This window comes from Dermacentor variabilis, chromosome 9, assembly GCF_050947875.1.
Source record: "Dermacentor variabilis isolate Ectoservices chromosome 9, ASM5094787v1, whole genome shotgun sequence".
Taxonomy (NCBI): Eukaryota; Metazoa; Arthropoda; class Arachnida; order Ixodida; family Ixodidae; genus Dermacentor; species Dermacentor variabilis.
Window position 1 is genome coordinate 65415147 of NC_134576.1, and position 18818 is coordinate 65433964.

Below are 18818 nucleotides of genomic sequence, written 5' to 3' on the forward strand. Positions count from 1 at the left end.
GGACCATAAGAAATCCTTTGTTGCACAGGTGACTTCGTTTATTTTAGAGGCGTTCCACTTGGTTTACTGAACGCAGTGGAACAGTGTTGTCCACCCTGGTGTTGACAGCGCAAAACGTAGACGGGAACAGGCGACGAGAATACGACACCATGAGCGCTGCGTGGTGTCGTCTGCTCGTCTCGGGTCCCCGTCTACGTTTTGCGCTGTTAACACCAGGGTGGAGCACCAACCAGCCCAAGCTGCTGTTCTGGTATTGTCTATACTTGCCCGATCACGTGACCTGGAATTAGCATACATGGACGCCATGATCATCCCGTTTGGAATGGGCCAGTGGATGGAATCAAGCTCTTTTCATTGTATTGCCTAATAACCTATGTTAAAAAAAGAAAGAAAAAGAAATGAAAAAAAAGACACGAAGAATTCTCATTGCCATACTTTCTAGGCCGCTATTGGGAATTCGTTTTTGTACTCCTACGTTGCTTGTCGTTTCCCTACTATTTTCACACCAATGTTCCAATGGCCTCTTATTAATCACTATTGCCGACATGTTTACTTTCCCTCTGCTTTCGCTGAATGCGGTGGCAGTACACGGTCCATGGATGACGCTTTCGGCGGTGGCATTGCCGTTTGACTGCTTCACTGCTTCACTGCTAATCACATTAACGTCGACAGTCATGGGGACAGGGTTACTGCCAGATATTTGTTTTGCATTTCCATATATAATCGATGTCTCATAAGAAATTATTTGCATGTGAATCTGTATTTGCACGGCAGTAAATATATTCACTCTGTGGCTCAATATCCTTAATTATTTAAAAATAGTTATCTACATTGATAACAAATATTTAGCCTATCAATAATTATTGATTAATTCCTCATTTCATATTATATAGGAAACTTCAGTCAAAGGCTTGACAAAAGCGTTGCTTTACACAGGCGCCAACATGTGGGTTGGATATGCATGACGTCAGGGTCTTTACATCATTCCATCGTTTCCGTTTCCTCAACTAGTTTCAGGCTCCCTGTTTTGTTGCAACTTTCACACCGACTAGATATATGCTCCTTATATACTTTTGCTGTATTCCCAAGATATTGCGCCCAATTTTTATTTTGTTTTTGTACACTATGTCATCTCGAGCAGACGTGTATAGCGAGATGACCACAATATTGTTTTCTTTTTTTCAGAGGCTGCCTTGCAAGGAGTACCTGCGAACCGTAAGTCATACTGCGGTTTGCTAGTCCCGTCATGTCTGTTCTCACCACCAGACATGCGTACCCTGACGAGGGCCTCCCACACTCTCATCTTCCCTCATCCTCAGGTGGTGAGGTGAGGGTGGGCGGACGTTGTGAAATGACGGTGCAGTGACGATATGTATATAAATGAGTAAAAGACGATTCACATTGTTGAAGTACAGAACATTCACACAGATTGTATGCGCAGTGGGTTTAAAGTTAAACGTTTTGAAGTGCACGGGCAGGAAGTCTCTGTAGCTCAGATATGCATCGAAGCCCATTTTTGGCTCAAGTCATAAATGGCTGTTAACGTTAGCTGTACCTAAACCTATTGCAAGCGGTAGCTACATAAAGCAGCAACGAGAGCGGGAGGACCGACGTTGACTTTTTCACGCCACTCCGGTATTATTTTTTTCTTGATCACCACCGCTTCGCGCGTTCTTTTAACCGATGTAAACAAACTGCAATGCTGTAAATAAATATGCAATGATTGCGTTTGAGGATTTTCGGTGACTGATAGCGTTTTTTTTTTTTTTTACATATGAACTGAAGGAAACACCAAAACGAGCAAAAAGCTTGTCGGCAATATAGTTCTATATAGATTAAAGTACAACCAAAACTTGTTTCTCTTATTTTTAGCTCGCGCATGGCAACGATAGTCGAGCGCCATTATTTTCAGTAAACATTCAGCCTATGTGTTTAAGCTCAACCTACACAATGCCCCGCTGTTGCACTGATTCTCAAGAATGAGCACATAAGGAAAGTTGAATAGATTAACACGCAGCTGCCTAATATATACTCATGAATTCCGACAAATTCTTTGTTTTAAATCACCGCAAGCAGCCTGAAACATTCGGCATAAATAACACCGCTAGGGATTTATTAAAAAGAATGTACAACTCAGCACATACATGTGGAACCTAGTTCGCCATCCATAGCAATCCGTTGTAAGAAAAAAAATAATCATCAAATTCGTGTTGTCAGGGGACATATTTGTAGCTGGAAAACTATTGGCTTCGGCATTTTAGTGCATATTTGCAGGCTTATTTTATTGCAACTGAAGTGTCGTAATTATTCCTAAAGCATTTTATTATTTGCCCACTGACAGCATCCAACCACTGTGGCATAAGCGGAAGATGTGACTTCGTGCTGATAAATGCAGCATTCTTTTCTTGGCCACGACGACTGGCATGCACTGAAGAAAATTAAGCTTAGATAACACCTTTACATGTTAAGTGCCATTTCGTATTTGTACAAGTTTAACGTGGCCTTCAGATTATTTACCTCCAAGAAAACAGGAACCAAGCCATTTAATTTTGTCACGTGGCGCCCCCGCATGAACGTAGCCACCGAGTAGCGAGAAAAACGAGGCTGTCAAGGAACACTGCACGAGCTGCCAGTCGGCTGGACTGTTACATACGTCCGCACATATTCTGTAAATACATTCTTACTTTCCTTTGAGTACGCGTAATCCCCGTATGAGTTCCGTGGTATATTACAGTGCTACATATCGCGCCTCCCTTTTCGCTTTTCGCATTTCTTCGGTATTTCACAATACGAGTTCCATTTATGAGGAGTGACATAGGCGAAAAACTATATCTGAAAAACGTACGATTGACGCCAAATTTCTGATGGAGGTGCCATTAAAAAGAGTAAACTAATGGCTTTGAAAAAAATAATATGGTATATTTGTGCCTGGGTTGAAAGCAAACCCGGGCGGCACGGTTACGGGTCGAGCACGCTTCCCCGATTCACCGTATTCAGAAAGCCATCGTAATTCGAAGCCCAGGCTTGGCTTGATTTCAATGACGCATGTCGTGAACGCTGCAAAGGAAACGCCATGAGCGTCACAGGCGGGTTCACAGTAGGCGTCGTTGGTACCAAGTTAAGCAGGGGCTTCAAGATAAGATGCATTACTGAATACGGGGGCAAACGTGTCAACATTGCGTGCGTCATTGCACACGTCAGGCGATTCAGGCGACTTAAGGTCGAGTAAAGGGAATTCAGGTGAAATCAATTGAATAAGGGTGACCCGCGGTGATTGCTTAGCGGCTATGGTGTCGGGCTGCCGAGCACCAGGTCGCGGGAACGAATTAGGGCTACGGCGGCCGCATTTCGATGGAGGCGAAATGCGAAGAGTTAGATTTAAGTGCACGTTAAAGAACCCCAGTGGGCCCGAATTTCCCGTGTCTCACCACTAGTGCTAGCCTCATATACACAGATCGTGGTTTGAGCACCTGAAACTCCATATTTAGTTTTTATTAAAGGTGAATTAAAGTGCATCAAGGTTGATTAAAGTGGAATAATGTGTATTAAAGCGGATAAGGTTGCTGCATATTAGAGACAGGTGAATTTAGGTGGAGTTGTGAAGGACACGCGACAATGTATGACGTCACGTATTATGGACCTAGCCAATTAATTGGACAAGTCAAAAGTTATTTCGCGTTCAAATACTATGCGGATACTTACCTGATTGTCAGTTTTTATTAGCGTTTGTAATCCCGCGGCGTTCCCTATATAGTACCCGGCTTGAAGGTATTTTTGCCATTGATATTCTCAATTAAAGATAGACTCAGTTCGGGAGATCTGTGGGCCAAGAAGGCCTTTCTGAATCTGATTGAGTGAGTCCGAGTGGGCGTGTCTGAGAAGAATTTGCGTAGGTCTGATTTCGAGTGAGCACCAAGCGAAAAATATCATTTTTGAGTGAGTCTGAGTGACTTCCGCATGTTTTGCCGAGCAATGGTCAAGCGTCTAAATGGAAAGACGTGGAATGGAAAGATAGAAATGGCGCAAGAGAATCAGCGTTGTGAACGAAGCTCGCGGGTCGACAAAAGGTTTGTTTGAAGTTGTAGAAAACAGAACGTAAGAGGAGGCTCGTAGCCTTTTCCGCGTGAGGGTGAATGAGGGCGGATATTTTTTTTTTCTAGCTAAGGACGAGTGTCAGGAAGGGCTGCCATGTTTTTCGACTTCAGGGTGAGAAGGGTACTAGTGTCGTGAGAATGAGGGAGCAAAACGAAACATGACCGCAGTTACCCGCCTTTGCTCACCGCACACAATGGTTGCCTTTCAGCCGACGATGTCTCGGATAAAATGTTGTCTGATAATTCTTGTAATCTTTTAGTAGTTCATTGTATACTACATTGGGCGTTGCGTTTTCTTCTGCGGCTAAGATATAGCATTACTTCGGCAATTCATCACAATAAAGACAGAAGTAGCTTACTAAATCAAGCCACATGAACTTTCGAAGCATGAAAATCTGAGAAACGCGGCACATATCAAGGACAGCCATTCTCAAAAGAAGGATTGACCATGCAAATGTGAGACACACCGTTCAGTCCCACACTATGCGTCTTAAGCCACTTAAGAGGTGTGTTTTCTAACTTGTAAAAGAATGTTACTGACGCTACTGCCGTGAAACACTCTGTTTGTAATGCACGTTTCACAGCTGCTCTAAGTAATGTAGTGACTCTTATCTGTAGCGACGTGTACGAATAAAAGCCACGAAAGTCAAGTCATATTAGTCTTAGGCCCCTCCTATTCCTAATATACATTAACGATCTTCCATTGCATGTTTCCTCTCAGATTCGTATGTTCGCTGATGATTGCGTTGTCTATCGAACTATCACTAATAGCAATGACTGCCTTTATCTCCAAAATGGCCTGAACAACATTACAGCCTGGTGTGATCACTGGTGAATGGTCTTAAACAATAATAAATGTAAATCTATGTCAATTTCCCGCAGCCGTAATCGGCATGACTTTCTCTCACAATTAATGACATCCCAATCGACACTGTAAACTCTATTAGGTAATATTACGATCATGCATCATTTAAACTGGTGCGCGTATATAACTAACATCATATCATCTGCTAACAAAACCTTGGGATTTCTGAAACGCAAGCTCCGCAATGCTCCTCAACAGGTAAAACTACTAGCATATAAAACACTGGTTAGGCCAAAACTCGAATACGCATCAGCCATATGGCATCCTCACCAGATTTACCTCAGCAACGCATTACAATCTATACAAAACCACGCCGTAAGATACATTCACTCGACATACTCATATGATATCAGCGTATCACCATTAAAAGTAGAGTCTGCTTTGGACACACTAGCGCACCGTCACCGTATCGCGAGCTTATCATTATTCCATAAATTCTACACCAGCTCGCTTCGACAGGCACCTTACATTTTACCACCTTCGCGCATATCGCTGCGCACAGGCCACCCAGTAAATGTTGCTCGCCCTAGCGCGCGCACTGTCACCTGCTCGTCATCATTCTTTCATCGTACGGCTAAAGACTGGAACGGCCTTCCCCACCACATCGCTACCATCGCCACCTCATATGCCTTCGTGGAAGAAGTAACGGGTGTTATGGCTATAAAATGACATAGTGGGCAACCTCCTGTATTTTTTTGTACCACCCACCCCTTATGTAATACCCCGCAAGCGGTCTTTAGGGTAATAAAATGAAAAAATGAAAATGATACTCAATCTAGTCTTTCAATATTCAGGTCTCACTAAATGGCAACTGCAACAAACCCACTTCCGTTTGTGTGCCAACAAAACGAATGTACAATATTTTCGTGTGTTATCTCTATTCTTACACACAGGTGTGCTGGTCAACGTTGAGCCAAGCGAGCACTACACGAACACTAGTACGAGGGAGTATTCGCCACACAAACTGCAGGTGCGTACGCATCGTACTCCGCTGATTGCGTGAACAATCTTTTTTTTTTTTCTGTGGACTATGTAGTCCTAACGGCTATGGCGTTGCACTGCTAAGCACGAAGTCGCGGGATCAAATGCCTTTCACGGCGGTCGCATTTATATGGGGGCTGAACGCAAGAAAGCCTGTGCACTGAACATTGGGAGCTCTTTAAAAATGGTCGAAATTATTCTGGAGTCCTGCACTACAGCATATAAACAATAATCACATCGCGATTTTGCCACGTTAATGCCCAGAATAAATCTCGCATTTAATGGGATTGGTATTTAACCAGCTTAACAACAGGCCGTCTTCCCGCAGACACCAGTATTTACAATGTATTGTGGGCGAAATAGGCTAAAAATAGTAATACCAATAATACGTTATCATCTTTACTGGCATGCCCCTTTAAACAAGGCCGCAGACATGTAATCAACTAGCGTGCTTCATTCATTCACGTTTTACTACATATGTCGCCATATAACCTACTCTCGCAATGGCCTCGATCTTAATTCTTGTACTTTAAGTGCATATTACCGCATTGTACAATTACCTTCGCTTCTAGATAGACGCATGCCCCATACCGCCACCACAGACCACACCATGTACACTTCTGCACGCCACAATCAAAGCTTCCCTAAACGCGGGACCAAACTGCAGCCGGTTTTGTTCCGCTAGTATTGCATAATTAGTGTTCAGCAGCAATAAGTACACAATTTCCCAACAGACGTACATCCTAACCATAGGAAAGTAGATTTTTTACATTACGGCTACCATTACAGTCCTCCTTTAGAATGTAATGACGTCACTGCAGCCTCCAGTGATGTTTATGGAGAAATATATTTACTTTCATTATACTGTGTGCCAGTCAAGCTTTTAATAAATGGCGGATACATTAAATTAACGTAGGTTAATGTGTCAAAAATACTATACAGTATTTTGGTCATTTGACCCTCTATTTCTCTTTTCATTCCACTATGCAAAAGAGCAAGGACGATCCGTTGGAGTTCTGTATGACGCCGACCTTAACGGCTTCTCCACAGGAGCCTTCGCTACATAAACTGCAGGTATGAACATGGCTCACTTCGATTAGTGCATAACCTTTCCTTTGTGTGTGCAATCGTTTCCTTTACGTACGTTAGTGATCTCATAGACGAGATTACTGTAGAATGGGATCGACATTTGGACGAGTAAATACTGGTTGAACATCTTGAAGGGGCCGCGCAATATGGCGAAGACAGAAGGCAGGAGCACACAGGACAGTGCTGTCCTGTGTGCTCCTGCCTTCTGTCTTCGTCATATTGCGCTGCTCCTTCAAGATGTTCATACGAGATTACGCCCTCCTGCTTGTTACTGGGCATTATTTGGCTCGCATGTTCGGGAAACCTTGTCCGCAAATCGCGAACGTTCTCCTACCTTGCCGAAAGAAAGTTGCAAAGGCCCCTTATTAATTTTATTTCACCTCGAATGCTATGATCCTTTGAATCTTGCCGGTCAGTGCGCGTCATGTTTACATGGTGTTGCCTGCAGATATGGCGCATATTCAACCGCGGTGTTTCCCGCAATGCGCGTATATTGATTCCATTCTGCTTGGGCGAGCACGCTTGTGGATTTTATTGCAATGGAAATTATATGGCCTTGCGGGCACATTCACAACTCCGCCGTTGGCGTCGGCGTTGTCGTGCGTTCTCCATGGACAGCGCATGCGCGGACCGAACGCGAAGGGTTAGCAAATCTCCCGACAGGTGTAGTTTGTTTGGCTGCAAAAGTGACGAAGCGAAGTGGACGCACCGTCGACGGTACGCCCTATTTCCTCAGTGGTTGAGCCCGAGCAGTTTTCATGCTTCCTCTGCTGGCACGACCACGGTTCGGCCCGAACACTATAAGCACGTTCCTGCTTAGCTACTCTGCGTACGCACTGGTCTGAGCGGGACGAACAGTAAGGACCAAGCTAGCGTTGTCAAATAATTCTTGTGGAATCTTATTCAAAGAAAGGTAGGCGTTGCATGTATTACTGGCACTCTTCGAGTAGCCCAAGTTAGTGATAACTGCACCGAAATGTGCCGAAATGAAGTTTTGCAGATGACCGAGAAAGCAATAAGGATAGGTCAGACAAAGAAAAGACGTACTGGCAATTGCAAGTCACACTGCAGCTCGTAAAGTATTTTGTTTCATTTTACTTTTCAGTCGTGGTTGCTATCATTCCGAAAAGCCACGAGCATTTGGTTCAGTTGCGTCACCACTGATGTGTTGTGTGCACATGCGTAATGCCTTTAAATGAACACACAGCATTCCATTCACTACTTAGTTCAAGATTACTACGTATAGCAGATGCATTGGTGGGATGTTCCCCTGAATAGGCTGGCAGTATCACAAAGAGCGGCTGCCAGTGCCATCCATTTTGCTGTGACGTAGGGTGGGCCACTACAAAATGCACTGCCATAGGGAACAAGGCAGTCCGTATGTGGCAGCGACTGTGCATCCTGCAGGGAGGCTGCGCAAAGCTCCCATTAGCCTCAGCTTCTGTGAACAAGGAAGGCCACTCGGAGATTCCTGCTGAGCCGCACAATCTATGGCGCAGGTGGCTTTGACGGCGAAGCGCACTTGGCGGGGTGGCCTGGTGTAATCACTTCAGCTCAACGAATAATTTAGCAGCGAGTGCATAAAAACAACCCTAAAACTAGAAATTATGTCGTAGTTAGTGTTTGGTGGAATGGGTTAAACTGTTTTACTCGTAGATGACGTCCTGTTAGACATATAGTTTTTTTCGTGCGACGTTTTTCCAGCAAACCTCGTATGCTGTTAAAAATACGCCCAAGGTGAAAAAAAACGCTTCACTAGTGTATTTACAGACACTGGTAAACTTCTTTTTGTTTTCTAGTGGTTGAATTCAAGTAAATTTATTAGGTTTTAATAAGATCGAAAGGAATGCCTTGTGTCGTGGAGTTTGTTAGCAGAGGTCACGGAGAGCAAACAATGCAGTCCGTTCTGTAATTTATCTATGCCGATATCTTGCACAGTCCGTTGTCATAAGTGATTGCAGCATCAGACCATCCCGATGTGATAATATCGATCTCTCAGACAGCTATAATGGCATAAATGAGCACGACATGCCAAATATGTCCGACTCCGAAATTACGATATGCAAGAATGATCACTGAGATGGCTTTTCTTTTTTCCTTTTTTTTAACGCTGTCTCTTCACCGATCATAGACGCTCCAGCGGGAGTGGCCATGGGCGGTAAGTACCTTAGTCGAGTGTCCGACATGCGTATTTCTCTTCATGTATTCATTTTAGAATGCCTCAACGCACTGTCGCAAACTTTTTCACTCAGTATTTAAAAGGGAAATGAATGCATTCCCCTCTCCAGCAGCTACACAGTTCGTAACGGTCGTTCACACTTTTGCAAGTATACCAGGAAAAGCAGGAAATGTTTATTTATATTCCTGGATTTTAGCGTAGATTTCTGCCTTGTTTCAAACTCTAAGCTTATTCCGAAGGGTTTATGTCCTTCCCCTTTTCTAGTTAATTGAGTTACAGCATACTTATCTAACCGGCGCAGTTTGTTGTTATCGATCAACAGTTTTGGGTGCCTAGTTTGTTACCCGTTTCATCGGATAATGACCCTTCTCTCACCCTTATAACATTTTTACATTTTAGTTATGACTTGTTAACTTAGTCGAACACTTTTAAGTCCAAATGCAAGTCAGGTTGTTTGCGGATGTCTATACTTTGTTCACTGAAACCACTGCCACCAATGAACAGTTACTTTTAGTACAGCATTCCGTGTCTTGAACTTAATCAGCTTGACGAATACAAGTGGTCAACGTGCAAATATCGTATGCTCAAACTCGCATATGTCTAATATTTATGACTCAGCGTTACGTAAACTTTGTCTAAACTAAACCTAAACATCTAAACTAAACATTTAGCGCGTTCAACCATAACCTGACCTAAATTGGATTACGCGTGCATTATTTGGGACCCTTACGCAAAAACGAACATTGACCACCAGCTTTACCTAAGGCCTATAGCTGCGACACGAACGCGGCATCACAAGGGCCACTCCAACTCCACACAACTAACTCCATACAGCCAGAACAGCATCAAGAAGCACAAAATGCTAAAGATGTTCGACTCAGACATTAAGATATGCGAGAAATGACTGATACCTTTTATTACTCTGGTCTTGTTTCTCTTTTTTTTTTGCTGTTTTCGCACTCATCATAGTCACGAAGACGGCTGTCCGCACAGGTAAGTACTTTGGCATGAGTGGCCGACCACCAAATTTCTCTTTCTACTCGTATATTAGAGAATCTTTAGCTCCAACTATTCCAATACATGTAAAAGACAGAAATTATTTTCTGAGACTTTTTGGCTGACTGTAAGGAAATCCGCTGCACTTGAGAGAAATAAATGTCAATTCAAGTGACTGTAGGAAGCGTAACGTTGATGTATGGCCTAAAGGTGGTTGCAAAAATTGCCGAGAATAGGTGTTTCGGTGGGAGAAATGAAGCACGATGTTTACAAATGTGCACATCGGCACCTAGAACAGGCAATCTCCGCTGTGTGAATTGCATAGGTAAGAACACCCAAAGGAGTCGAATCTCATATAAAAATTGGTATCTCAGTCGAATTTGTTTCTATGTTTAAGGTTTTGCCAAATTGCCCCACATATATTACATCAGTCTAGCCCTATTCAGGTTAACTGTAATATGCAATTTAGAAAATCGCGATACATTTTTTCATTGCCCAGTTAGAGATTTGCAAAGTTGAAGGTTTTGCTTTCTGAAAATTTTTATTTTCAGCAACTATCATAAAATAATTGATGGCCATAATCAGAAATTCGCTACCAGCAATCACTAGATTTCATCTTTACGTTTTCACAGCAGCAAAACTGATCAAGTATACTGCAGAGGATAGCGAGAAAAGCGATTTCTGCTTTACCGTGTCTTTCGATAGGAACCCCGACCTAAAGCTTTCTGTTCATATATGAGATTCAGATAAAATTACCGTGAACTTCCGATATTCGTAACAATGGAGTGCATGCGTAGTGACACCGAGAAATTTTAGACATTGCCCATTCAGCGTCATATAGATCTTCACGGCAATGCACCAGGGTAAATGAAAGGAACCATGCTTTTATGTGCAAAGAGCAAGGCGCAATAGATCAGGGCAGAAGAAGAACAGAAAGAACAGGACCTGCACCGGTCCTGTCGTTTGTGTTCGTCTTCTGTCCTGGTCTATTGCGCCTTGCTCTTTGCACATTCACGTATGAACCAACTAGCCCAAGCAAGAGCCCCACTTGACCTCCTATAGAAGAAATTATAGCTCAATATATAGGCCGACTTTCAGCCAGTTTCAACTAACAGCACCGAGAGGGTACTCAGTTCTGACAACGGGTGTAGTTAGGTATTTACTTGTAACATTTGTGCTGCCTCAAAACAATGGTTCGTTCAAGGATGAGCGGCTAAGTCGCTCGAGGGGCACAAACCGCCTCGTACCCCCCTCCCCACCTCCCGCAGAGGCTTCATTGATTTTAACAGGCGCCGAATCTAATTCTTAAAGCGCGAATTATTACAGCTGGCGTTGGAACACTAATGGCAGGGCGATTGCCAATCTGTGTGCCTACCCAGGAATTAGTGACCGTTCGTTTAGCTTCCTTTTTTTCGCCACCACGTGGCGTAGTGACCTTAACGATTTCGAAAATCGCATCATGACTTTTGTCATGAGGCGCAACTAAAAAAAAACGCGAAACACAATATAAAAAGCACATTATTTTGTACATCTCTTTTAGAAAGATCGCTTGGCTATAGAATCGGCGCACGCGTCCTGTTTAACATCTTCGCCTTAAACGCAATTCTAAGGGCCTTTCTTAAAGCACGAGTAAACGCGTATTTGTACCACGTACCTGATAGGGCGCAATAAAAGCTAACATTACTTCGTACATGCCCTACAATCATTTCCCTCCCTGCCCTCGTTCCCAGAGTACACGATATACACCGACTCCCAAGCCGCCATTCGCCACATACAGAACCGCACCCTACCCCGTTCACTCCAACAAGAGGTCGAACGAGCGGTCTCCGCACTGCAACCTTCCACCATTTTCCTCCGCTGGGTCCCTGGACATTCGGGGACTGACGGCAATGAGCTGGCCCATCAGCTCGCCCGTGACATTTTTAACCGGGCACCGTTGATACCCTGGTCGGGGCCCTCGGAGGATTCTGGCTGACTCTCCCTACGCCACACTATCAAGGAAGTTTACCTCCAGCTCCGTCTCGACAAGCGCCTCTACCCTCCCCCTCATCCATCACTCACAGTGCCGAAGGCTCGCCTTCAGCAGCACATCCAAATGAATGCACTGGTTACCCCTTCCCGCCTCCTTCTCTATCGCTATCGCTCCGACGTCTCCTGTCCCAACTGCCCCTCTACTTACGCAGACCTATCCCATTGCCTATTCTACTGTCCGGCTGCTCAGCAATCAAGTTCCTATCCTCCCCCTTCGCCTTCCATCACCACCAGTCTCGACTGGCTAGGCGCTGAAGGTGAAGAAGAACAGCGTCGACTGGCCACCCAGGCGGTCGATATGCTCGGCCTGTAATTTTTGGCTGAATAAAAGTCTTATAATACTACTACTATTTGACCTCAGTAGACGAATTCGTGTTTCTGAAGAGGCCTTACTTACGGCTCCCGAGCCAACGTCGTGCAGAATAGCGTCACCATGTATTTTAGCACCGTTTAGGAATACCAATTCAGGTCTTCGATGTTCCCATGCGAAGTTCACTCTGAATAAACAGTGACTCTTTACAAACTTATGTACACTCGCGCGGAAAAGACCATGGTGTCAGTGAAGAATTCAGACTTTTTTTTTTAGCGCAGCTCCCTAAAGCTTAATTCGTTAAGTGCACTCCATCGGTGAAACACTAGCACATAGACGCTATTACTCTGGGACAAAATTGGCCTCCAAACTCCACAATTAGGTGGCAATCACAAGGATCGTAATGAAATTTCCTACGCATTGTTTCTCACCATTTGTTTCCTCCAGCATGTCTGATGCAGCCGTGTCCTGTGCCACGTCGAGCTCCATGAAACTTCCACATCGAGAGAGACCGTTCACCACATAAACTGCAGGTATGTGCATGGCGTGGTTCTGTCACTGCAAGAATATATAAACCTCGACAGTCATCGTAAGACGGTTTCTGTCTTACCTTTCTCTTTGTATATAAAGTCGACATATGATTAGAAATTATTTGCATGTCGATCTGTATTTGCACCTGTGTACTGTATCTTACGCTACTGTATCCAATTGTAGTCTGCTATATCTTGCGCAGAGGGGAATTTACTACTACTGTGCAATGTATGAGAAGCTGTTAGTTCGGTCCAATCAGGACGACTGCGAGTTTTAGCCACATTGACTGAGGCGTCTGTAAATATATTTACACTCAGAGTCAATATCCATAATTATTTCAACATTATTTTTTATATTTATAACACAAATTTAACAAATTGTAGTATATTCATTTATTTCTTTATCTATGTATAGGAAGCGCAAGTCAAACACTTCAAAAAAGTTTTGCTTTGCACAGGCGCCAAAATGTGCGTTGGATCTGCATTATGTCAGTGTCCTTGCGACGCTCTGTTGTTTGCGTCTCCTCAACTTTTTGAAGGCTCCCCGTTATATTACAGGTTTCAGTGCGACTAGATATATACTACAGAAAGTTTTTGCTATTCACAACATACTGGGCCCTATTTTTGTTATACACTATGCCTTTTCGTGCAGACATGTATATCGAGATGTCCACAATATCTTTTCTTTTCTGTTTTCAGAGGCTGCCTTGCAAGGAGTAGCTGCGAACCGTGAGTTGTACTAGCTTGCTTCTCCGGTCACGTCTGGTCTCTCCACCAGACATGCACACCCTGCAGCACACTATGTAAAGCCGGCTCTAATCTTCCATTTAACTGGTACATGTGGAGCAAGAATTTGTGGGAGGCTTCGGTGTAATTCAGTGTAACCGTGACGTGAAGTTAAGGAGCCCAGGTTATCCATGACGAACGAGAGGTAAAGCGAGAGATGCTCATATCATCATGGCGCATGCGCACAGTCTTTGCGTATCTATCTTGTACTGCTGTTTTAGAGCGCCTAATCGGCGCAAGCCTCCTGTTTGTCATCTTCGCCTTAAACTTGATTCGAAGCGCCTTTGTTAAAGCATAAGTAAGCGCGTACTTATACGACGTATTTATTACGGCAGAATCAAAGTTAACACAACTTCAATTTAATCACGGACGACAATTTTATTTTTTCGAATAGTACTTGTTTACTTGCTCTTCCCGAGCCAACGTCGTCAAAAATAGCATCACCATTGTTTTTTTAGCGCCGTTTAGGAACACAAATTCTCGTCTTCAACGTTTTGATGCGAAATTCCATCTGAATAAATTCTGACTCTTAACAACCTTATGTACAGTCGCGCGGAAAAGACCATGGTGTCAGCGAAGAACTAAGTACTTTTTTCCAGTGCAACTCCGCAAACTGTAATTGGTTAAGTGCCCTGCAAGGCCCATACACAATTATATCGGCGCCACCACTTACGGGCAGAATTGGTCTCCACACATTCTCCCGCGACTCCACGTTTAGGTGGCAAATGAAACGATAGTATCAAAATTTCTTACGCGTTTTTTCTCTCCGTTTATTTACGGCAGTATTTCTGATACAACTGTGTGCTCTGCCACGTCGAGCTCCATGAAGCTTCCACATCGAGAGAGACCGTTCACCACATAAACTGCAGGTATGTGCATGGCGTGGCTCTGCCACTGCAAAAATAAGGGTCCGTAGCATTAACCTGCGAGGAAAGCTGGAGTTGGTAAATTACGCTTTCGCTCATTTGTTTAATTTTATTTTATGAAGGCAGCGGAGGTGAATGTTTCCGAGCTATTCTTCCTAATAACTTTCACGTCACATCGAGCTGGCTGTTCAGTGCAACAGTTTCGTCCAACGTGTGCGCTCTTTTCGAAACGTGGCCGCTGGTAGGGAAGAGCGTCAGCATATTTTATCAAACTTTTACAGCCACACGCAGTCATTCTTTTTGAAAAGGCAATCGTCGCACTTGTTGGATCACTCTTTTGAGATATTCTATATGGAAACACAGCAGAATGAGGCTCGCTATGGCTTTCCTAGACCGAAGGCATTACCGCTGCTCCCAATAGGTATGAGAATGTAGTGCTTTCGGACATACTTTACAGAAAAAATTATACATACATAATTCACACATACATAATTTCCCTGTCAGGATTACAGAAGACATCACCGATCGAACGCTATGACTGGGAAATCCGCTGTATTTAATCTTTTATTGCACCTTAATGTTTCCGCTACAAGAATTGGTTAACCACGGAAGACACCCGATTTCTCGAAAAACTGGAATATCATAAAACTTGAGGTCAAAGGAACCGTGTGGAATTAGTAGCTACGGCGCTCTCAAACGCGGGCGTCGCAGGGTTTCATTTCCATTGAAGACGTCTACCTCCGGTTTATGAAGTGGGCCTGCATATTGTAGAAAGAGTGGACAACGCATGCTTAACTTGACGTGACTGTTGGTTGAAAATGTGCAGAAAGGCCCCGTGTAGCTCTCCCTTAATTGCTTGACAATTCTACTTAAGCACACGGCACGACATCTGCGGCCAACGCCAGCACCACTCCTGCACAGTTGTGGGGGTGACTATCCGGTCCACACGAAGACGTGACGAGAATGGGCAACACGACTCTTAGTAAAAACCACGGAATGATGCAATGATCATACCGCGCCAATTGGTGGCACGATATTCTACACAACACAAACCGGAAAATGAGTAGACTGGCACGTGCACAACACATAGGGCTCAGTGTGTGTATATGTAGGTGCCTTATTTTTGTGCATCAAAAGGTAGAAAGCAGCTATACTAAAGAATGGCTGCAAACTTATGGACACAGATTTTTTTCATAGGTGAGGACTTCAGTCAAAGGCTAAGGCATACAAAAAAAAACTTTGGCATAGCACGGAAGAAAACCTAAAAACGCAAGAGAGAGTCTCTATGGTGTAAAATAAGCTCTACATCAGTGACCGCAGGTAGATATGGAATGAGACCAAAAACAGTCAGTAGACATGAGAATAAGAAAAACAGGCTGAAGCCGCCCTATTACTCGAAGTCAAATGCAACCAAAGAAATAATGCGCTTGACTATAGATACCTGAAGTAATTGCAAGACAACTACGAGGCCCTCGGCATTCATTCTACAGCCAATAAAAACTAGCGATGTTGCTTGTTCCTCAAAATGGGCTTCATTGGTGCTTCTTATATGTTTCTTTACGTTGCTTCTTCATCAAAAGAAGGATCGTCATTGCTTGATGTGTTCCCAACTAATATTAACGAGCATTTATTAACAGCCGATATTTGTTGCACTAGCATTAGGGACCATCTCAGGATATTTATGTTTGTGACGAATACTTGTCTTAGAACTTACAAAAATCACAGAAGAAATCTATTCAGGTAATTACGCCGTACTGCGTTGACGAATCCTATCATTTCTGAACAAAAATTAGCTTCTTCGCGACCTTCAATCAGGTTTTAAAAAACACCTACTGACCGAGAGAGTACTTATAAACAAATACAATTCATGATTCAAGCCTTCATCCAGAAAGAAACTGCCATAGGTGTCAGCATTGATATTTAAAAAGCATTTAATCTTCTTAATCACTCCATTCTTCTTTATAAATTACACAACTATGGCGTCTGCTGCGTCACTCATTATTCAATAAATTCCTGACTGTCACGGATCACGCACTACGTTGACACATGATTCGGGACTTTTCTATGCAAATAATAAAAGCCGGTTTACCCCAAGGATGCATCCTAGGATAACTATTGTTCAATATGTATGTTAAGGATACTGCACAAGCCATAATTTAACCACATGTAATAGCACATGCTGACCATAAGCTGCTCGATGCTGACAGACGTGAACTAAACCTAGAAATAAGAATCGACCAAACACTTGTAAAACCAGAAACATGAGCAGAACTAAATTGCTACGAAGTAAACTCCAAAAAAAGTAAAGCGGTACTGTACAGACCAAAAAGGGAAATAAATGTCTTTGGCAAATAAAGGCGCATTTCAATATGAAACTACAGAGTTAGTGAACCCGGAAAAACTGTTTGATTTTCTCAAGTCAACTAAGCTGGAAAGAACATGTAAAGCACCACCAGTCTAAAATTTATTCTGCTATAGGCATTATTTTCCCTGTCATTACTCTTTACCTTCTAAAATAAAGCTTACAAGCTTATGATATATTTTATTAGGATATTCGCATCTTCAATATCGCAGGCTTGTGTAGTCCGAAACCAGTGTCAAAACCTGACGAAATTAAACCCGCTCCGAAAACGGCCTCTTCTCTAGATAGCGACTATCGCATATCTTCAGCCTTTCGTCAGCCAAAGGGCTACAGTCTACAGCCAGGACTACAGTCTTGCACTGCCATATAGATCAAACGTAAAATATGGTGGCATTACCGTTTCTCTAGTTGGCCTCCAAGAAAACATTGTTAAACATACAAGACATAAACAGCCATTGCTACACCCAGAGGTAGTTACGGCACGCATTCGCTATGTTACACGGTGCCTACTTTGTTAAACTACATGGAGAAATAAAGTATTTGTCTTATTAAGAGGCTGTATCCATTGTCAAAAGCGTTCTGTTTGCATCAGCTACCTCCTGAATAAAACTATTGAGTATTCTCCAAAATAATTTGTCTAATTGATACGATTACACTAAATCGTCGTCATTATTGTATCTGCTGTATGTTGCTATTACTCATCATCACTTGATACTACACGATTCAGTTATCACAATATTTCTCACATTTTTTTGTTCTAGCTGTTGTATGCTTTGCTCATGCAGGATCAGTTGTTCAGGCTGTGCATTACGGTATTTTCTGTTAAGAAAATCAAAGATGCAGCATCTGTTGTGAAGAAATTTCTACTGGCCTTCTTCTCCTGCTTAATTTACCACGGTCATCTTCAATATCTGCATTCTCTATTTCATTTATAATTTTCATGCATTGCCTCTATAATGCATAGCGTATATATCTTCTGTATTTTGAGTAAACTCATATATGCCAAAATAATTTTTCTTTCCTGCACTGCCATACGCCACCATTTAAAATTGAGCTGGAAGCTTTCGTCAAACCTTTGTGGATTTTATTCCTGGTACCCCCACCCAATCAAAAGAAAATAAAATTGATTGATTGATTGATTGATTGATTGATTGATTGATTGATTGATTGATTGATTGATTGATTGATTGATTGATTGATTGATTTTACGGATAGTTTGAAGACGCGTAGCTCCATACTGTTCTCGAAATTCATCCCGATGGGTCACGACTTGCGAACAAACCGGCTATATTCGTAAATTGCAATATCAGGTAAACAGCAACATATTATGACGTTACATAGTGACTTCTTTGGCCATTACTTGAATATATGTTTCGTTTATCCCTGCAAGTAATGAGTGCCGCTCTCAATATTCACACTCAGACTACAATTGTTGTAAACAACATGCATTTTTTTATTCTCGTGAAATTCATTTACGCACAAGATTTACGTTGCGCGCATAAGCTGTCACGAGGAAGGCATCACGTGCTACGACAGTGTACTGTTGTCCTACTGAACTCTTTGAAGCCCGGATTGTATAATTGAAGACTCATAGTTTTAGAGAGCTAGCTTCCTGGAAAGTATTGAACCTATTAATTTTAACTTACGACTCGGTATAGAAATATACCTCGAGACATTTCCCAAGAGAGGATATAAGTAGCTGGGCAATGACAATTTCTTTTTGATTATT

General features: G+C 42.9%; 1 protein-coding gene across 1 annotated transcript in view; it reads left to right on the top strand.

Moving 5' to 3' along the window:
* The window catches only part of LOC142592765 (uncharacterized), a 139984-nt gene that overhangs the window by 81694 nt on the left and 39472 nt on the right, over positions 1–18818 (top strand). The window contains exons 16-21 of the mRNA XM_075704428.1: positions 1186–1215; positions 6934–7014; positions 9161–9187; positions 12993–13078; positions 13775–13804; positions 14645–14730. The gene's annotated coding sequence lies outside the window, so the exon portion shown is untranslated. The remainder of the gene's footprint in view (positions 1–1185; positions 1216–6933; positions 7015–9160; positions 9188–12992; positions 13079–13774; positions 13805–14644; positions 14731–18818) is intronic.